Source organism: Desmodus rotundus, chromosome 5, assembly GCF_022682495.2.
Source record: "Desmodus rotundus isolate HL8 chromosome 5, HLdesRot8A.1, whole genome shotgun sequence".
Classification (NCBI taxonomy): domain Eukaryota; kingdom Metazoa; phylum Chordata; class Mammalia; order Chiroptera; family Phyllostomidae; genus Desmodus; species Desmodus rotundus.
Window position 1 is genome coordinate 155,102,367 of NC_071391.1, and position 15,882 is coordinate 155,118,248.

Genomic DNA, 15,882 nt, shown 5'->3' on the forward strand with positions numbered 1-15,882 from the left:
GTAAGGGGCTGGTCTGTTTCCTGTTTCACCCCAGAATCCATTGGTGCCACTGCCTTTCAGCAGCGGGACCATGCCATGAGTGTGGCCATTCTGAAGGCCTGAACTGGGCTGGAGGCAGGGCAATGTGCATCCTCCCGGGGCAGGTGACCGCCCCGGGAGACAGGCTCTTGGGCTCTCTGCCCTCTGCCAGGACTCAGGCTGCCCCGAGGGAGGGTCCCAGTCTGCACGGGCCGTCGGGGCCCACAGTGCAGAGCCTTTGGCAGCCCGTCTCATTTTCATCAGCTATTTAATGCTCGCTGCCGGGTCCAGGCATCATTGCAGGAATTATTGTTTATTTCCGTGTCTCCAAAGCTGAGGCTGCCTGTCATGTTCACAAGCAAAAGGCAGCACCCCACCAGGGAACACCTTCACTATTCTTCCCCAAGAAGGAGTTGTTGGGAATCCAGCTTCAGGCACTCTCGGGGGTTGAGATAAATCTGCAGCAGGAAGTATCTAATGCATTCAGCTATTTTGGGTCCTAGAGAAATTGTGACCCTATATTTCATCTTCAAATGCATCCTGTTAGAGTTTGTGAAGTTGCATACACTTTCTGTGCAGCAGGCCCCAGGCCCTGCCCAGTGGGGACTTGGTTGTCAGCACACTGGCCCCTGAAGCACCATCCCCAGGGGACCAGAGGAACCAGGAAGTGCAAGGCCATCGGGCCTGAGCTCAAGATACCCTACTGAATACTTACTAAGGGTCTTAAATAAAGCCGGAGCCTATGATAAAAGTCACCATCTGGTCCAAGTGCATCTTGCTGTAAGAAAATGTAATATATGAAAATCTCAAATGATAAAACAGAAGGATTTGCTAGTTTGCATTACAAAAGGATGCATGGGCTTCCCATAAGTGAAGCTTTCCCCTTTGATATTTAATCTGTGGCTGATTTATTAGAAATTCCGTTCATAGGCAACTAGTCAGAAACACACTGATTTATTTTTATTTATTTAAGACATGTCACCTACCGACTTTCAAGAGGTCTGGAGCAACTAACAGGTTAAAATGTGGGGCCAAAGCAGCTGTTAGGAGTGAAATAGAACACACTCCACCCAAAGGAGGGAGGTGGGGTGGGAGGCAGCAAGCACTCAACATGAAAAGGTTCTAAGGAGAAAAAAAGGGCACATGAGCCACAGTACCTGATTGTATAAAGGAAGGCACATTTGTATCAGGTAATAAAAGATGTTTTGAATAGAAATTGCTTAAAAAATCAGAGGCTGTTATAAACGGAAGAATGTAGTATTGTCGAGATAAAAGGTTTCTCTTTCGACTTTTGGAGACAAATGCTAAATGTGGAAAAGTGTAACGTTACGGGCCTGTTAACATTTTTCATTCCTTCTAAATCTTTGAAAAATATTTAGCAGGTGACTTCATTAAAAAAATGTCTATCTTTTATAGATCTACTTATTGCCAATTCAGGGAAAGGGTTGCAGATCAGACACATTTTCTTGAGGAGGCTGTGAATTTTCTTAGAAAACGTCAGGGATCTTCTAGCTAAAGTCTAAACTCTTGATAATGTCAATGTAGCTTCAGGTCAATTTCAAAATTGGCCAGAGAGTTTTGGTTAACGAAAAATTTTCCTAGAAGCAACCCGAACTTCCACGTTAAAATAGGTGGGCTTAGCAAAACCTAGGAGGGCTTGGGAAGATACAGAACAATATTTGGAATCGGAGATATTTATATGTCAATCTGCAGAGAAATCCTATTAAACCAAATTTAAGATTTCAAAAGGGCTGCAGATACGACCTCATCATTATCATCAAGGCTGTTTTCCTGGAATCAAGATGAACATGTAGCAGTAGATGTGTGTGTGTGTGTTGTTCGAAAGCAACAGGGTTGTTAGTTGGGGCGACAGAATATAAAATAATGATGTCCTGCTGATGAAAATATCAACAAGAGCTGACAGCAGTATAGCACTTACTATGTGCTAGACACGATTCTAAGGCTTTAACTTAAATTTTTAAAAAATTATATTCCTTACAACAATTGACGAATCCTAAGTCTGACAAGACCCATCGACTAGATGGGGGATATGGTTGGCTCATTCTAGACACACAACTCAAAACCAGAATAGAAGCTGATGTCTTATTGTGCCTTTTCACTACCGAAGCAAATACCAGGTGCCTTGCACTGGTAAGCTCTGGGAGTCCCCAGCGGATGGTTGTTCCTCTGGTGCCACTGAAGTCTGACCTAAAGCAGACTTGAAGGTAAGATTAGAATGAGAGAGAGAAGCCCAATTGTATTAGTTATCTTTGGCTGCATAACAAATTTTCCCCAAACTCAGCAGCTCGAACAGTATTTATTACTTCCCCCAATGTCCAAAGGTCAGCTGGGTGGTTCTCAGGAGGTTGAAGTCACACATCAACTGAGGCTATAGGCATCTCAAGGCTCCAGTGGGGCTGGAGGATTTATTTCCAAGCTCATTCATATGGCTGTTAGCTGGAGGCCTCAGTTCCTTGCTATATACATCTCTTTACAGGTCTGGCTCAGGACATGGCTGCTGGTATCTCCTTGAGCAGCAATGAGGAGAGAGGGAGGTAAGGAGAAAGAGGGGGAGGGGGAGGGGGGAGAGGAGGAGGGGGAGAGGAGACCAAGGCAAGAGCTGCAAAGTTTTCTATAACTTAATCTCGCACAAACAACATACCAACAGAGGTTTAACGTGGGACAACAAGGCTGTGAATGCCAGCCAGTGCGATCACTGGAAGCCACCTTGGAGGCTCACTACCTCAACAACCAGGTTGGATGCCATGATTTCCAGAGGGGGAAGATGCACTTACCGGATTTCATGGATTTAGGCTTCTGAAGGTTCTCATCCAATCTGGGGATATGACAGGAGACCTCAAAAGGGAAGGTGGCTCAAGAACTGTCCTTAACAGAATTCTTAAAGTGTACTTGCCAATACTCTTGAAGGAAAATAGTAAGGTGGGGATGGATGTCAATGAAGCTAGAGTGGAACTGCTGAAAAGTTCACCTTTGAATGCAGCTGGTGAAAGGAGAGAAGGGGCATAAATGCAGTCAAGTCACACAAACCTCAGTTGATGTCTTGGTCTAATTAATTAAGACAGTAAAATTATAAGGACAACCAAAAACATTTTTTTTATTTGACACAAGCAGGAAATCAAGAAAGGACCTGATTGGTGATTGTGGTGAGCCGTCTAATACTGAGGGTTTCTGTGGAACAAATTCTTACTGAGTGCCACTAGGTACCAGGCAAAATGCCAGGTGCCGAGCATACAAAGATAATTAGAAGAGGTCTCTGCCCTCCAGGATCTCCTAGTCTAATGGGAAGACACACATATAAACAAACGCCATTCAGCGTGATCAATACCATAATGAGATTCAGTACAGGGACTGTCCGTGCTACTTGGGGGGAGGCAGGTGGGTCAGGGAAGGCTGTACAGGAGAGATTACACCTGAGTCCTGAAGGATGAGCAGGGATTCACCAAATGAACAGTAGAAACAAGAATTGCCGAGCACACGGGTGGGCGAGCAGGGCAGGCTGGGGAAGCTGCTACAGCTTCATGTGATTAGAGCAGGGTGGAGAGTGCAGACAGGGTTCGAGAGGAAGGAGGAGGCTGCTTTGCAAAGGGCCTCTGAGGCTCTGCCCTGGGGGTGCTCCAGGTAGTATTGCTCAGATTGGGGCCCGACATCAGGATCACCTGGGAGGCTTGTGAAAATGCAGGCTCCTAAGTTTAACCCTCTGTCCACATCTATGGATTTTTCACCATAATCATTTCCTCTTTTTCCTGGGCTGGACTGTACCTCCCAGCCTCCTTTACACTGAGGTGCACTCGTGTCAATGGAATGTGAGTGGAAGTAATATGTGCCATTTCCAGGCCCATTAACGTCTGCCCCGCATGCTCTCCATGTTCTTTTCCTTTCTTCGCTCAGATGCAGGCAAGCACAGGGCCCTTGGAAGGTGCACGTTCAAGATGGCAGAGCGACAGAATTGAGGAAGCCCTGGGTCTCTGAATTACTGTTTGGAGAGAACCACCCACTAATCTGGAACACTCATTTTGGGGCTTTAAGAGAATGAGAAATTAAATTCTATTGTGTTGGAGCTGTTGTATGCTTTGGGGTTTGTTTGTTTTCATAGCTAGTGTTACCTTAACTAATACAACAATTGACTTGGCCTGTGAGAGGGAATTCTCTGGAGAATTTGTGCTTGTAGCAAGTACCCAGAGGAGTTTGAGAATCACTGCTGGAGGAGAAGGGGAACCAGCCAGTCAAGGGTTGGGCCAGACCAAGTACCATGGTGCTATATGCATTTTAGAATGGCAGCAAGAAAGAACTTTACCTCCTTCTTTGCCAAGGAGAACGATCTACTGACTAAAAAGAAAGAGAAAACTGTGGCAAGAGAAAATTGAAGCTCAAGATAAGGAAAGCGATCGTAACAAGCACCAACCTGCTGCAAATGAGCTCAGGTCTTTTGGCCAGGACAAATGATACTCCAGGGAGTAGGGGGAACTCAACCACCAGAGCTGTAGGAGAGCCTCTGCTGATAATCTTTAAGGAAAATGCAACAGCAGACATGGGAAAATATTGCTTTTATTAATAAAGAGGGGAGAAGACTCTTCAGACTACAAAAGTAGGGATATCGCATCACCTTCATTAAGCTGTGACAAAAGTTTGCTGCCACCAAGCCACTGCCAATAGGAGCCCACAGTCGGTTTGTGGTAAAAGGAGAAACTTTATTCAAATGAATAGTTGCAAACTGGAGAGATGCAGCGTCAGGAGGAAACCAAAAGTGCTCTCCTGAGACAAAAAGAAAGCCTGTGTTTATAGTGAAAGTTCCTGCCATGGTTCCTGATTGGCTCATTTCTATGCAAATGAAAAATTCAAATTTGCATAGTATGATTGGTCCAAATAGCACTGTCCTGACTGGTTGGAATCTTGCATCCTGATTGGTCCAAATAGCACTGTCTTGATTGGTTAGAATCTTCCATCCATTATGGAGCCACCTAATTGGTCAGTAGAGATGCAAATGAGGCTATAGCCGTGTAACTCAGACTGGATAGGCAGGTCTCAGCGTATTGCTTGAAAGACGATTCCAGGAACTCCCTTATAGGGGTTAGCTGAGCTGGCAGGAGCCCAGTGCAGGAGGCTGGCAGTTCATTCTGCCAGGTCTTTCCTGGTTGTGTGTGTGTGTGTCTCCTGTCAACAACAATGGCTGTTAGGCTCTCATTATAAATTTGAGCCCAATTAACCACAAGGAGTCCTTCTTGTCAGGTATGTTCCTTTTCAGGGTCAACAGTTGATTATTTAAGGCTGATGTGAGCACATGAAATATGGAGAAGTCTCTAGAAGCCCGTGTGGGTTCTTTAAGAGCAAGCCACAGTAAGGTAAACATATTCCCCATTTTGTGGCAGGCTTGCTGCATTATTATGTCAGGGACTTGTGTGAGCTCTGGTTGAGGCAGAGCATACCTCAGCTTGGTATTTGTCAAGGACTCTCATGATAAATTTGTGCACAGGACGAAATATCCAACTGCAGGCCAGTGTGCATAGTGGGAGATTTTGAATTGTTTTATGGCCGTAACCTGGAGATGCGATCGATGTCAATGAGAAAGTGAATTTCTAGGGAAAGGCCACAGTTGTAGTTCCATCTGATATTTTTATTCATGATGCAGATATAGATATGTTAGTCAGTACTTCCATTTTGAGATGACTTTTTGGAGGACACATTGGTTGGCATAACAAGGCTCAAATAATAAGGTCCAGTACTAAGCTAAATGTAATGGTATGTGACGACACTGACAAAAGTGTGGATTGAGCCCTTGGGACCGAAGAGTCCCCTGCACGAGGCCAGGGCTGCGAGGCAGTAGCTGCAGTCTGAGAGAACAATGCAGGAGTGTGGCACCAGGCAGCAGCGGTGCTCAGCTGCTCGGAGCCCCGCACAGACTCAGAGGTTAGGCTGAGACTTCTATGCGGTCATCTGAAGGGGTGTGAGGGGCAGAGAGGCCCAGGCTGATTTTAAAGGACCTGAGAGGCAGATTTCAGGTCCACGTGAGGAAGAACGCTACCACCCACTCACAGCTGTCCGAGATGAATGGGCTGTGAGGGAAACAGAAGCACCTGGCATTGGACCATGACCAGGTGGGGAGAGAACAAGCTTGTGTTCGTGGCTACCATTTTTTGAGACTACAGCTGTGCCAGGCACAGCGTTAAAGTGGGCTCAGAAGCCCTGCATTAATTTCCTTTTGCTGCTGTAACAAATAACTACAAATACAAAAGTAGTGCCTTAAAATAATACAAATTTATTGTCTTCCAGTTCTGGAAGTGGGAATCCAGCGTCAGGTGCCTGCGGGGCCGCGCTCCTTTCAGAGGCTCTTGCCCTCACCTTTCCCAGCTGCAAGAGGCCGCCTTCATTCCTTGGCTCTTTGCCTCTTCCTCCAGCTACAAGGTAAGCTGTGTAGCATCTTAAAATCTCCGTCTGCTTGTCTGTCTGTCTGTCTGTGTTTCTCTCTGCTTCTGTTATCATATTTCCTCTAACCCTGGTCCTTCGATCTGCTTAGAAGAACCGCTGTGATTATGTTGGGTTCACCCAGATAATCTGAATTCATCTCCTCATGTCAAGGTGCTGAGCTTAATCATATCTGTTAAGGTTCCTTTTTACCAGGTACGGCACCATATTTACAGGTTTTGGGGAACAGGGTGACATCTTTAGGGGGGTTGTTATTCTGTCTACCATAAGCCCTTTATATATTGTCTCATTTAATTTAATCCCTCACTATCTTGAAGAGTTGGGCATTATTGCCATGTAACAAATGGAGAATCAGCCGCCGAAAGGTTGAGGAGCACACTGGATCATCATGAAGCAGCAGAGCAGGGATTTGAACCGGCTTCTGACTCTAAAAGCTGGGACTAGAACTACTCGGACACTCTACTGCCCATGTTAATACTATTCTTACAGCCCATACTTCTAAGCACTAATCCATTTTCTTTAACAGTGTTACCTTAGTGGTGACATTATTGCAACTTGTTTTTCTAAAACATCACACAGGTCACACACTTCTGGCAACTATGAAATTTCCCGGGCCTCCCCTGCTATCTCCTCAGCATCCTCAGCTCACAGCTTTCCCCCCTCCTAGATTTTGTCACCTTGGGCCTGCTCAGCGACACGAGTTTGGAACAGTGTTATTTCCTAAATTCAGAGCTGACAGTCTTTGTAGAGCAAAGGTTACACAGCTGCAAAAGTTTGTTTTTAACTCAGAGTAACAGAGTGATCAGAGAGGGTGTAAGAAGAGTGTCAGAAATGCAGGTTAAACCGAGTGATTCAGCAAGGCTGCGGGAGCGGTGTCAAGCCATGGCACCTAGGCTCCAGGCAGACACGAAAGTGGCTGTGTCTTATTGAAGCCCGTTCCCCCTAAACTAAGGCTCAGGCCCTGCTGAGATGGGCAGTGGAGAGGTCCCCTGCTCAAGCCCTCTGTACTGGGACATTTCTTCCAGCAACTGAACCTCCACAGCCTTGTCTACCCCCCTGCAAAGCTGAGGGAGAGGCAAGCCATTGCCCCATTTTACAGAAGGAGACCTTGAGGCTCAGAGCTGTGCTCGAGGTCACATGATCAAGTTGTGGTAGAGACGAGGCCCCAAGTTGAGGCAAAGGCTCAGGGGTCTAGTCCTGGCTGCTGCTCTTGGACGATGAGCATGACAATGAGCATGTTGTGTCTTTGCTCATTTTCCCAGGGAGCTCCACCTTGACCATGGGAATCCCAGTATGTCAGCATTGTCTGCGTGTTCCCCGGTGGCCCAATTCTCTGACTGTGGTCCCCCCGGCTGGGTCCTGGGTCAGAGTTGAGCTGCACATGAGCTGGGCATAGCCTGTCTGGAGAGGGGCCTCGGAACATGAGGAGGGGGTCCCTGTTAGCACCAGGAAGTATTTGTCAGCGAGAGAGAGAGCACAGCCCAGGAGGGGCCCGGCTGGGGGTGGAGGCTGACTGTGCTGAGCAGTGGCTGGATAGCCAGGATGAGGGGAAGGGGCTCGAACCCACTGGGACTCAGCTGACTTGCCGGGCAGGTGGTTGCTAGCTGGGCCACACAGCTGTGCCATTGAAACGTTCCTCAAGCCTCTGCTATAAGGGTGGTGTTAACTGAGCACCTTAGAGTGCAGAAGGGAAGGGAACTAACGTTTACGCCAGGCATTGGGCTAGACAGGACAGAAACTGTACTAAGCACCTATTTTGTGCCAGGCACTGGCTAAGGGTTTTCACTGACCCCGATTACAAGGAGGAATATAACACAATTGCTGCCTTCAGAGAGGTCCATGTCCACATGTCTGTGGATACTAACCTTTAGTAGACAACAAAAGAACTAAACAAGGTGACATTAATGACGAAAAAAAGAAGCAGCAGGAGTAGCAAGTGAGGAACCACTGAGTGTGGAAATGAGCAGGGCCTGGTTTCTGCCAGAACTCCGCTGTTAGTGCACGAGTGATGCTGCTTTTAGACATCTTCCAATACGGAGCTTTCTTTCTCAGAAAATACATTCTGCTGCTGATGTGTTCATTGTTCAGCTTGTGGTCCATTAGGACTCTTGGATCTTCTTTTCCTGGGCTTGTATCTAGCTTTTGTGTAGTTGCCATTTTTTCCCTGGAATGCTCCCTCTCAACACTCATCATTCCTGTGAACATTTTTTAAATGTTCGGTTGACTTCCCCCCCTTTTTTCCGACACAACATCATTGAGTTATACTTTACAGGCCATAAAATTTACCCATTTTAAGTGTGCAACTAAATTAATTTAAGTAATTTTACAGAGATGTGCAACCATTGCCACAACCAATTTTAGAACATTTCCATCACCAGAGGGAATAATTTAAGGGCACAATACAAGAAATATGGGTTTATTCAACCTAGTTGAACACGCATTTCTGAAATTATTCTACTTAAAATCCGTCAGCAAATTTCAAGTTACTTCACGGTATACTTTTGCAAAAAAAGCAAAATGAAGTAGAAGGGAGAGCCCCGTGCCTGAAATCTTAAGAAAACATTATCCATTTTGCAGGTCACTTCATTAATAAGCAGATTATTATAAAAGTAATTATTTTAGAGATGGCAAGTACCATTAGCTAGTGCTATGTTGTTGTCTCTTGAGACTTATAAAAAAAAATCTTTTTAATTTGCTCTTCAAAAATCACTTACACTCACAAAACCACTTCAGTCAACAAAATTAATCTAGGTATGGGCAAACCTTAGTTACCATGGCATGAACAGCTTTACCTTCTTGCCTTTTTAATTTGTTTTCAGTCAGATATTCTCTCCTCTCCAGAACTCACTGTTTTGTGAAAGGACTTGTTGGATGAATCCTGGCCCTTTGCAAACGTGGCCACCCTTCTGTCATGAAAGCCATCATTCAGTCACTTCACCCTTTAAGGGTGAAGAGTAAGTACGCTGTGTAGTGGATGCTCCAATGGTTTCCATTGAAAACTCGGGAGTCAGAAAGTTCAGAGTCTGTCGCTGTCTGGAGTTAGGGATGCCATTGCTCACCTGGGCTGGCCCCTCTGATAGGACCTCTTGGTTGGGGTCAAATCTTATTCCTTCTAATCTCCCATTCTTTTCTCCTTCTGCTGTAGAAGAATCTCCCGTCTGATATAGAGAGTTGTTTACTCCTAAGCAGGAGGACCATTCTCCTAATAAAAGTGTAGGAGAAGCACGACCCCAGGTTGGTAGCTCTTCAAATGCACTCACGTTCTATTTGTGAGAGTATAACGGGTTTAGATCTTGTACTGCTGTCTATTATTTAGGAGAACGAGACAGAGGTTCTGAAACAAACTTTGCACCAGAGACTTATTTAGTACTTCTTTGTAAGTTAAAAAAAGAAGTCATCATACATTTGGAGATGTGCAGGAGCTCTAGGATACATCCTGATACATTTGTACGTAGTGAACATACTCCGATCAAGGTGGAGACCCTTTCCCACATTCTCCAGGCCTCCCATATGCCCCTCCCAGGCATTACCTCCACAAAGTAACCAACATCTGTCTTCTATCGAAGTAGATTGGTGTTGCCATGGAAATGGACTACACATTTATATCTGACTTTTCCACTCAGGATTCGTGTGTGTGAAACTCTGTCACGGTAGGACTATGCCATGATCTGGTTGGCCTTTCTGCTATTGGTGGATATTTGGGTGGCTTCCAGTTCTTAACTTCTAGGAATAGCAGTCTTACGGACATTCTTACACATCTTTCCGCACGCCTTGGTAGGCATTTCTACTGGAGTAGCACTGCTGGATCATGGGAATGCAGTGTTCAGCTTTAGGAGGTCGGATAATGAAGTCTTCTAATGCTTTTTGTGTCAGTATTTCCAGGTTGTGATTTTTTAAAAAAGGATTTGTCCACTTCATCTTAAATAGTCAGATTTATTGGCACAAGGTTATTCATTACATTTCCTCATTGCTCCTTTGATATTTGTGTGAATTACTGCTATTAGTAATTTGTCCCTTCCTTTTTTCTTGATCAGTCTTTCTAGGGATTTGTAAATTTTATTAGTCTTGACAAAGAACCAATTTTATGGTTTAGTTGATTCTTTTATTCTATACTTTTTCTATTTAACTTTTTCCTGCTTATATCTTTACTATTTCCTTCTAATTTATTTGCTTACACTTGATGTTATTCTCTAACTTTTTGAGATAGTGATTAAATTGCAGATTTTCTGTCATTTCCTCCCTAAAATATATATATTTATGGGTATAAATTGTGTCCTTAAGTCTAGCTTAAGCTCCATGCTGCAAGTTTTTAACATGTTGGTACTTCATTATTTTTCAGTTCAGAATGTTTTCTAATTTCCATGGAAACTTCTAATTTTTGATTTGTTTTTTGAATCATAGGTATTTAGAAGTGTTATTTAGTGATTTCTAGACATTTGAAGATTTAAAAAGTGTTTCATATTGATTTCTGGGACTTTTCCATTCTAATATGAGGGCATACTCTTTAAATTTACAATTTATTGAAATCTGCCTTATGACTCAGGATATGGCGTATTTTACTTAAAGTCCCATGCACACACAAAACATGTAATCCTGCTGTTATTGGGTTCAGTTCCATCTATGCCGGCAAGGTCAAGTTTGTTTATCGTGCTGTTCAAGCCTTTATATTTACTGACTTATTGTCTATTATTCTATCAGTGGCTGGAAGATGTATTTGAAATCTATGATAATGAATCCATTGTTTTTCCTTTTAGTTTAGTTTTTGTTCTGCATGTTTTGGGTTTTATTTTAAGGTGCATACACACTTCAGATTATTAAATCTTACTGTAGAATTGACATTTGGCCGTTATGAAATACTCCTCTTTATCTCTGGAAATACTTCTTGCCTTAAAGTCTTGGTTTGTCTGATATCAGTACAGCAAAGCCAGCTTTCTTTTGGTTAGTGTTTTCTCGACCAATTGTTTTATTCCCTTTTACTTTCAACCTTGATGTGTGTGTCTGTTGTAAGCAACATATAGTTGGGTCTTGTTGTATTGGTTTTCCAGTCTGACAATCGTTTAATTTGAATTGGATTATAGAGTCTACTTACATTTAACAAATTCCTGATTTTCTTGGTGTTAATTCTATCATATTTGTTTTATATTTGCTCTATTTGATTTATGTTCTATTTTTCCTCTTTGCCACCTTGTTTAATAAAGTGTTTTTTTATTATTCTAATTCCTTCATTTATTAGCTTCTTAGTTATAAATTCTTTCATTGTTTGTTTATTGTTACCCTTGGGCAGGGGTTGCATACTTCTGTGAAGGGACAGAGTAAATATTTTAGGTATTGAGAGCCATAATCAGTCTCTGATTCCTCCTTTTCTGTCTTCTCCAGCTGTTCTTTAAAAATGCAAAACCCGCCGTGGCTGGTGTGGCTCAGTGGATCGAGCACCAGCCTGCAAAGCAAAGGGTCGCTGGTTCGATCCCAGTTTAGGGCATGTGCCTGGGTTGCAGGCCAGGTCCCCAGTAGGGGGCGTGTGAGAGGCAACCACACATTGATGTTTCTGTCCCTCTCTTTCTCCCTCCCTTTCCCTCTCCCTAAAAATAAATAAACAAATAAAATCTTTAAAAAAAATAAATAAAAATGCAAAACCACTCTTATCTCCCAAGCCTACAAAATAGGCTGTGGGCTGGATTTGGGCATGAGTGATAGCTTGCCAAACTCTGCTGGAGATTTACCATATGCCTTAACAGAATCTACCCTCAATTGATAATTCTACTACTTCTTGGACAATACATGGGCCTTACAGCATTTTATTCCCATTTGCCCAAATCTGTTCTTCCTTTTATGTTATTTTGGTCATATATTGTGCTTCTCTATGTATTTGAAGTCTTACACGACATTAGTATTTTCACTGTTTTAATTGTTAATACTTATTCTGATTTAGTCTTAACATTTACCACTTCTGGTGCTCTCTATTGCTTTTTTGTATTACTATTCTTCCAACTGGGATCATTTTGTCTGAATAACTTCCTTTAATATTTCTTTTAATGTGAATTTGTTGGCAATACATTTTCTTAATTTCTATTTGCTTGAAATTTTTGTTTGTCTTCATTTTAAAGGATATTTCCTCCACTGGATATAGAATTCTAGACTAGCAGTTATTATCCACCCCCCAACCCCACCATCCCTCCTAGCATTTTAGCTTTGCCATTCTATTGTCTTCTGGCTTCCATTGTTTGTGTCAAGTAGGTCTTACTATTGCTTCTAATGTATCTTTTTCCCTCCTCTGGCTATTTTAAGATTTTTCTTTTTGTCATGTTTTTGAAACTGTAATATGATGTGCTTTTGTGTAGTTTTTAAAAAATATTTGAGTTTTGTTAGAGCTCATGAATCTGTACATTAATATCATTTTTGGTCTTTGTCTCTTCAAATACTGATTCTGCCCTATTTTTTATCTTCTCTTCTTCTGGCATTCAAATTCCACATATGTTGGTTCTTTTCATAGTCTCTTATGTTTCTCTGTCTTTCTCCCTCTCCCCACTACCCCTCTGTATGTGTTTAGTCTTTTTCTTCTACTTTAGTTTGGTTATTTTTCTCCTGACCTATTTTCCAATGTACAAAACCTCTCTTTTGCTGTGTCTAATCTGCTGTTAAACTGATCTATAACCTATCTATTGAAGCCTTAATTTTAGTTCTTGTATTTCTCAGTTCTAGAATTTCTATTTGTTTTTTTAAATTATATTCCAGTTTTCTCTTTTTCATGTATTTTTTGAACATACTATTTATAGGCTTATAAAGTCTTTGTTTAGCAACTGCAGTAGCTGGGCCACCTATATGTCTCTTTCTAAAGTCTCTGGTTTTTTAAACTTGGTTTTATTTCATGTCTCCTGGCATGCTGAATAATTTTTGATTAAATAGTAGATATTGCTAATGAAAAGTTATTGACTCTCTGGATGGTGCTGCCTTCCTTTAGAGAAGTTTTTTTTCCCCTAGCAAATCACCTTGTTCTGGTGAGGAATTGGGATAGTTTGAGGCTGGGTTTTAGGTTTTGTGAGGGCTGATCTTTGTCTGGCTTGTCTTTTTTCTAAGTGTATAATCCTTTAGTTATCTCAATGAAAATCTAGGTTGTTTATTTTTTTTAGATTTTATTTATTTACTTTTAGAGAGAGGGGAAGGGAGGGAGAAAGAAAGGGAGAGAAACATCAATGTGTGGTTGCCTCTCATGCGCTCCCTACTGGGGACCTGGCCTGCATCCCAGGCATGCACCCTGACTGGGAATTGAACTGGCGATTCTTTGGTTCGCAGCCCGCGCTCAATCCACTGAGCTACAGCAGCCAGGGCAAAAGTCTAGGTTATTTACTAAAACCTCTTCTTCTTGGTGGACCCTGAAATTCAATAATATTTCTCCCCGGCTCTTTGAGACTGCTCAAACTCTGCTTGGTTTTTCAGCCTTTCAGAAGCTGTTTCTTTGCCTGTTTCTCATCCCATGGAAAGCTTAGGAAGGAGAAAATTCTTTGAGGGGAAATCATATGGAGAATGCCTGGCTTATTTCTATATGGGCCCTTTCTTGATAAGAGTTCCCTATGTTTTGGAAACCATGGTCCCTTTGAACTTCAATTTTTGCCTTCTCAGACCAGCAAGGCAGCTGCAGTTCTAGATCAATGTTTTTCTCTGACTCAATAACAAACTGGTAAAATGCCCCAAAAGGAAAATGTGAGGGTTTTTAGAGTTTACTCGTGGCATTTTCTTTTTCTCCAGAATCTCATGGCATTTTCTTTTTCTCCAGCATCCTGGCTGCTTTTGTTACTCCTTATCTCCATATCAGATGAAGGCCGTGGAGGGGGTGCTGGTTGGAGAGGTCAAAGGGGGGAAAAAGGGATATCTGTACTAGTGTCAACAACAACAAGACCAACACTTCCAGTAGCTCCCAGAAGTGGGAGGAGAGGTGTGTGTGTTTCTGTGTGTGTAAATCTGCATGTGCCATAAATAATTTAAAGTTGAGGTAGGACATTTCAAATCATTAAAGATTCAAAGTTAAGCTATTCTGGGTATGGTTTTAGTAAGTGTTGTAATTGTGTTGGAATTTGGATTCCACTTAAGCCAGAGGTACACGTGTTGGCCATAGTCAGAGTTCAAAGGGCCCGGGTTCACCACTTGTTCCATGTTCTCATTCTCAGGGCGGCATGCGGCAAGTCTCACGGTGTAGTCCCCGCTGCTCTGCACCTGTTTTCCTGCAGCACCGCCCGCCCCCCGCCCCTGTTGACTACTACAACTAGGGGCATCCTGGTGGCTCTTTCAGCTCTTTAGATTCAGATTTGAATGCATCATTTACTTCCCTTTTATTCACAATTTTAAATCATTTTACAAATGATAGTCTAATAACATTAAATAATTGCAAAATCTAATAAAACAAAAACTAGTCTTAACCTCACTGGAATCTCATTAAGAACAGAGCTGCTAAATTGTTGAAGATTGTTGTGTCTGGTTTTGTTTTGTCTGCATCACCCAGGAGAACAGGAGGATAGATGGAATCATTGGATTTGGGTTTACACATTCAAAATTGTTTTTTATCTACTTTCCTGAATTTACAAGATGAAGAAACAACTGAAGTCTGAATAAGGGAGGGGACTTCTCCAAAGTCACACATGTAATTTGTGGCCATTAAGAACCAGAACTCAAAACTGCTGCCCGTGAGTCTGGCATTTACCCCACCTGATCTGGGCTTTGGGTTCAAGCACTGATTTCTGGATTTTGACGAGCATATCTTCAATGGAACAATCACTAGCTGACCAGCTGAGCACCCCTTCACCCACGTCTGGAGCCTCTGGATGGATACCAGCAGGTCTGAGAGACAGAAGAAACAGGTCCCCCCTTCTGGAAAATGAGCAAGCCTGCAGGGGTGAGGGCCACATACAAAGGATGAGCTGCAGTGTCCTTATGTGGCTGTCTGTGGACATACAGCTCATGCAGTCTTTTCTGTGTCAGTACAAGGGTGGCATCTCTTCTGGTTCCATTCAGTTCCACAGGCCTGGACTGACACAGGCCTCCCATGGCCAGGCACTGGGCAGGCGTGAACTGTCACCCACTGTAATGGACCACAGCTCCACGAGAAGGACGCGTTTGGTAGGGCTGAGAAGTTCGCAGGCCAGAGAGAGTGAAGAAAAGAAGGCTCAGGCAGGAAACCTTTTTATGATTTATTAATGCACAAATGCTGGCATCTCTCTCTTGAAAAGAGAAAGAAAACCACCGCGAATATTAATAATTATGCCAGCTTTTGTATAGCACTTTGCAGTTTACGACGTGCTTTTGAATCCATTATCTCATCTCAGCGTGTCTGTGGGAGCGTGCGGAAGTGGGGGAGCGCTGAGAGCTGGCATCTTTGGGGAATTAGCAGCCTTTGTTTTCCTAGGATTCCAGCCTGGTAAGGTGGGTGGGCAC